Raw genomic sequence first — 5,451 nt, 5'->3', positions numbered from 1 at the left:
GCTCTCTTCCAGCTATTAGTCTTGACTGTCTCGTTCCTCATTTGCCTCAGAAACACCTCTGCAGGTTTTCTGTGCTGCATCTTGTAATGATGGTGCCTCATTGTTGAAGTGATCCATCCTATTTTGGATGAAGAAATGGGCTCTTGCCGGCTGAGGATTGCTTAGAAAATACTAATAGTGGAGTGAGGGCCACAGTGGCTTCTTTTTAGTAGCAATGCAGAAATATTTTGCAAAAATATACTGATTTATTCGCTCCATTGGGTGCTCTCTCCAAATGCTGTGACTGCAAAGGAGCCCAACAAATGCCCACGGCCAGGTCTGCATAGCCGCAGATTGCTCTCTGTTAGCCCAGGGCTCTTGGCATGTCTAAGGGAAAAACAGTATCTCATGGACATGTCTTTCTTCAGCCTCTAAGTCAGATCCTCTTTCACATTAAACAACGTGCCTTCTGGTACCATGACCCCAACCTAGTGTCATTGGAAAGACTATTTTTACTTATGCCAGCAGTGTGATGAGGCACTGTAGCGTACGGCAAGCCTGTCAGTAGATACTGAAAACATTAAAACTCACTTTTCCTGCCTTCCCTGCTCCTCTCCTTCACAATCTCTCTATTTTGCTGCTACTTTGGTTCAAAAAACAGTGTTTTTCATGACCTATGAGAAAATTCACATGTCCAAGACTGCCTGGAGCGGTGTTGGTGAACACCACCCCTGCTCCATATACCAGCACTTCTTAGCATTCCCTCTGTGGCAGAATACCTGAAGACAAAGCCCTGTAGCTGCCTATGGCAGGGTAACATAGGGAGATTTCCAATTCCCTTAAAAAAAAAAAAAAAAGGCTAGTTCAGCCCACAAACAATTTTGTTTTACACAAAGAGTGGTCCAAAATGTGGTTCAAGTTACAGACACCGCGGTAGCGCACAAGCCAGAGAGCTGAAAGTCTTTCTTGCTTAATTTCATCACTTATGTGGTCAAGATGAAGAAACGGTCTAATTTCGCTAATCTTGTGGTAAACGGCATTTGCTATGACAAAGGTGTGTGGCAAAGAGTCTGCAGCTGGAACTCAGTTAATAATTCAGGTGGTGGCTCAGCCCTGGCAAACCCTGGATGACTCTCACGTGTCTATCAGCTCCGGAGATCTAACAGGGGGAAGAAGTAACACATATTTATGGTGTCACCAAAGTCAATAGACAGACCGCTAAAATACACCCCGGGAGCACTTCTGTTGAAGGAGAAGGTGATGTGTTAACATCGACAATTTCTAATCTACCATAACTATTCTCTACCTAAACTTCTGCTATGCCGCAATAGCTATAAACAACATAGACAATAAAACTTGCGGTGAGAAGGTGTCCAACAGCTCATCCCTTTGACTTAAAGCAATATTTTAAAGTATAGATCAGGTCTGAAAGCTCTCTCATCTTTGTTGAAACTCTCCTCTGGATCTGAACCCTTGTGACTGAGACCATATTTTACAGTGACACCTGTGTTTCACGTGCCGCTGGCTTTAATTGTACACTATGTCCACCAGACATCTGGTCAGAGGAGTGGGGGGTGAACACATTCAGAGGCCATTTCTTGTCTCCCGCACCCGGTGCAATTGCAGGCTGGCAGTAGGGAGAATTTTAACACAAATACCCTAAAAAAAAAGAAAACAAAAAATCTAAAAATCTCTTCTGCTTACACTGGCTGTACAACACTAAAGACCAAAACTGACATTAAAGGGCAGGAGCAATCTGCTGCTCCCAGGCGCTCTGTGACCAGTGAAGGCCTTAGAACGGCTCATTAGTGCTTCTTCAATAATGGATTCTGCATTGCAAGATTAATTGCAGCCATGTGCTCTGTCACACCCGCCACAGACTATTTAAGTTAACAATCCAATCAATAACCTTTTTCAAACAAAGGCAGAGATTATCTTGAGGGGAAAAAATAAGCAAAGACTCCTTTTTTAAAACAAATGTGAAATTATTTATACAGAGTAAAAGGAATTTTCCAATTCTTTCTCTTATCTTCACTGTGTAGCGGTGGGCTTTGTAATCAATAGCATAATGAAAACCTACAGAGCTCCTGGCTATATTGCATCAGAATTTACTCCATAAACTATTCAGGTCTTTAAACAACTATAAATACATATAACACATATAATGACCTATGTCTTTTTTTGGAAGTTTTACATGCAAGCAAAATGCAAAATCTCCTTCTGCTAAGATTGAATAAGGATTGTTGTGACCACTGCCATCATCAGACAGAATTATTACCATTGTTTGTACCAAAGAATGGAAAACTAACTTGTAATTCTAATAAAGGATATGATTTTATGGTTACGATATAAAAATTTAGCCCTCATTTGTCTGCCTAAGAAGGCAGGCTTACAGATAGGTAGTGTCAACAGCTGGATTAGAAAGGGCCTTCAAAAACCCAAACCACCCAAGCACACCAAAAGGCTTGGCTCTGCTAGAATCCCAGGGCTCGAGGAGCTGCAACTCTCAGAAAAAGACCAAATGTTACTAAGGGATGAGGATCTCTTGGCATTTTCCTGCCCTTCCCATCTTGCATTACGATGCAGGGATATATGCTGCCTGCTTAAATGGAGGTACTAGTAAACAGAAGCCTTCAAAGGTTTTTTCAGGGTGAGGACCCAAGTCACCGCCTGCCACAGTACCTCTGTGGTACAGGGAAGCAGGAATATTTCATTATAGAAAAATATAGCAGCTTCCCAGTGGCCAGGGCAGGGGTGGGTGTCAGAGGCTGCAGGTGAAGAGCTCACCCCCTTCGGCACAGAGCCCTGCTGAATCCAGCTTCTTCAGAAAAACAAACACACAAACAAGAAAGTCTGACTGGTAGGCACCATTGGGTTTTATTACTGTTCGGCCGAAGAGGAGGAGAGGAAATACTACCCCCGTGAATTTCTACCTCCTGCGGTAAAGGAGAAAACCCGGCTACTTCTCCCAGTGTCCGAGGCACCGTGGTCCAGCATCGCCAACTCTGCTATAGAAGTGAGTCCAAAGGGCCTTGGGGGCCTCGGTGAACGGGCTGGTCAGTCTGATTTGGTCAAAGACCAACCTTCCTCCAGTCTAATATGCCGCAGTGTGCCAGTAATTGTGGAAGAATTAACGCCTTTAATAATTGATGGAGCTCTGAAACCATTCAGCGTCAGAAGAGCTTATAGTTCCTATTATTTCATTTCCTGGCCCTATAGTCGTTCTGGCCAGCAAGGACAGAGCTGTGTTTGAAAGCAATTAACGCCAGAGGTCTCGAGGCGGTTACAAAATGGTGGTGTGTGGAAGATGGCACTTGCAGCTCGCTCTCCTTGCTATTGCTTTCGCCGCGCAAACACCAAAGGGCACAAGGGGAGCGAGCTCCTACTGAAACACCCCTCATCTCGAGGCGCTCCCCGGAAAACTTTGTTGCCCGAGGAAAGTCTGCCTACCAGCTCAACTCGCTCCCAGCTTTGGCTCTACAACACCACAGAATTTCCTCTGAAACATTTTGAGGCGTCAAGAGCATCAAGCTAGGACAAAGAGCCTGGGCTGCAGAGGGTACATCGAGAGCAAAGCTTGGCTCAAAGGCTGCTCACGTGCATAAACAAAATGAAGGATCTGTACATACACAGACTGATGTGCATCCAGAGAGATCAGCCGCAGAGGAGGCAGAGGAACTCTGTCTGTCACGGGGCGGTGGGATTTGGGGGTGACCTCCAGAGCACACCAAGAAAGAAGCCAGGAGCGAGTTATTCTGGGCATCCTAATGGTCTGTCACTCTCTCCCCACACACCATCCCCTTGGTGGCAGATGCCACAAGTCTTACAGGAAAAACTACTTGAGAAATGTTTTAAAACAGTTTTACTGCGACAGGTTTGTGTGTGGCTTTCCCTGTGTAGACCTCCCACCCCCGCCCCAGCAAGCACCGTCCAGCCGTACCCACCTTAGCAGGGAGAAACGAAAAACAGAAGTTACAGATTTTAAAAGCCTCTAAAAACTGCCGACAATTAACTTTGGCTTATACGAATCATTGCCCTGGGAGAACACCCTGCTGTGGGCCGGTGGTGCTGCAGCCAGGCCTTCTGCTCCGGGCTCAGGTTTGCCAGGGGGAGGACGAGCCCTGCCGGGGTGCCTGCTGCTGTGTGGGTGTCCCCCTCCGGCCAGGCACACCCGCCCCTCCGAAACCGCCTGGGGCAGGTTGAAATCTGCACCTCCATTTCATATCGCCCGGGGGTGTTGGGCTGCGGCAGATCTGGGGCGCAGCCTTGCTCCTCGGCCTTCCCCTCCGAGGGCGAGCCGCCAGGATTCGGGCACGCGCCTGACGCACGCTGCTCACCTCGCTGCCAAGGTGCTGCGGCAACGCAGAAGCGAGGCGGCAAACCGGGACCTGCGCGTTTGCAACCCGGCGACCAGAAACGGCCCCCAACCTTAAAACCAAAGGAAATGCCACATGCCCATGCTGTCCCGCCTCAAAACCAGCCAGCACGCCGCTCCCTGCTCTTCCAGACCGGCCCCCATTAGCCACTGTTGGCTGCTAGACAAAATGGCTATTTCTCGCCTGAGGAAAACAACGTGGAAGCACTCAAATGACCTCGTACTGAAGCGTCAGCTTGTTAATGCACTGGTAAGCCGTGCCAGCGCTGTACAATTCCTGGGGGTGAATTAGGTCAGGGTGACCTCCAGAAAACCCACCAGGCTGCATCGCCACACGCTGCATTGTGGGTAACGATCTGCTAATTGCCAGGAGGCACTCGGGCCGCTTCCCAGCTCCGGCAGGAAGGGAACCTGCCTGCAGGCACCGCACGGGCTCCATATGCCAGGGACATAGCTCCTAATAACGAGAATAAACCCATTTATAGAGCGCTAACTGGCCAGGAGGACGGGCACCGAATGCTAATGCGGGTACACCCTGCGGGGCCGGCTGCCTGAGACCCCCCAGCCGTGCCGCCCGCGCAACGCGGGGCAGGTTTTGCGTTTGGTTGCCGAGTGAAGTAGGGGTGAGGTAGATGGAGATGGAAATGCGGGAGTGGGAGGAAGACCGCTTATCCAGACAAGATGAATCACCACAACCTGGAAAGCCAACATCCCCTTTGCCCTGGGGACATTTTCGTTACCCTTCAACAAACTGCAGTGGAAAAAAACCTCCGGCGCGGCTCCGACCTCGTCGCTATGCACTGCAGGCTCCCCGGCCAGGCCAGCTCACACACCACAGAGCTTTCAATCAACTGGCAGGCTCGCTAAACCCTTTCAAAATGAGCAACCAAGCAAAAATACTTGGTCATAAACACTAAAAATAGGAATTGGAGGACTGGGTTTTGCTTTGCTTTTTCACTTGGTGAAGCCAGATCTTCCTAGTGCATTAAATCCACCTCCCTGGCAGCCCATTTAGAACATCTCCTCCCCCCTGGGAGAGCCAAAATCCCCAGCTATAATGAGAGGAGTGGGGTGGTGTTTAAAATGCTAGGGAAACC

Source organism: Phaethon lepturus, unplaced genomic scaffold (genome assembly GCF_000687285.1).
Source record: "Phaethon lepturus isolate BGI_N335 unplaced genomic scaffold, ASM68728v1 scaffold29526, whole genome shotgun sequence".
NCBI lineage: Eukaryota > Metazoa > Chordata > Aves > Phaethontiformes > Phaethontidae > Phaethon > Phaethon lepturus.
Note: the sequence above shows the minus strand (reverse complement) of the source record.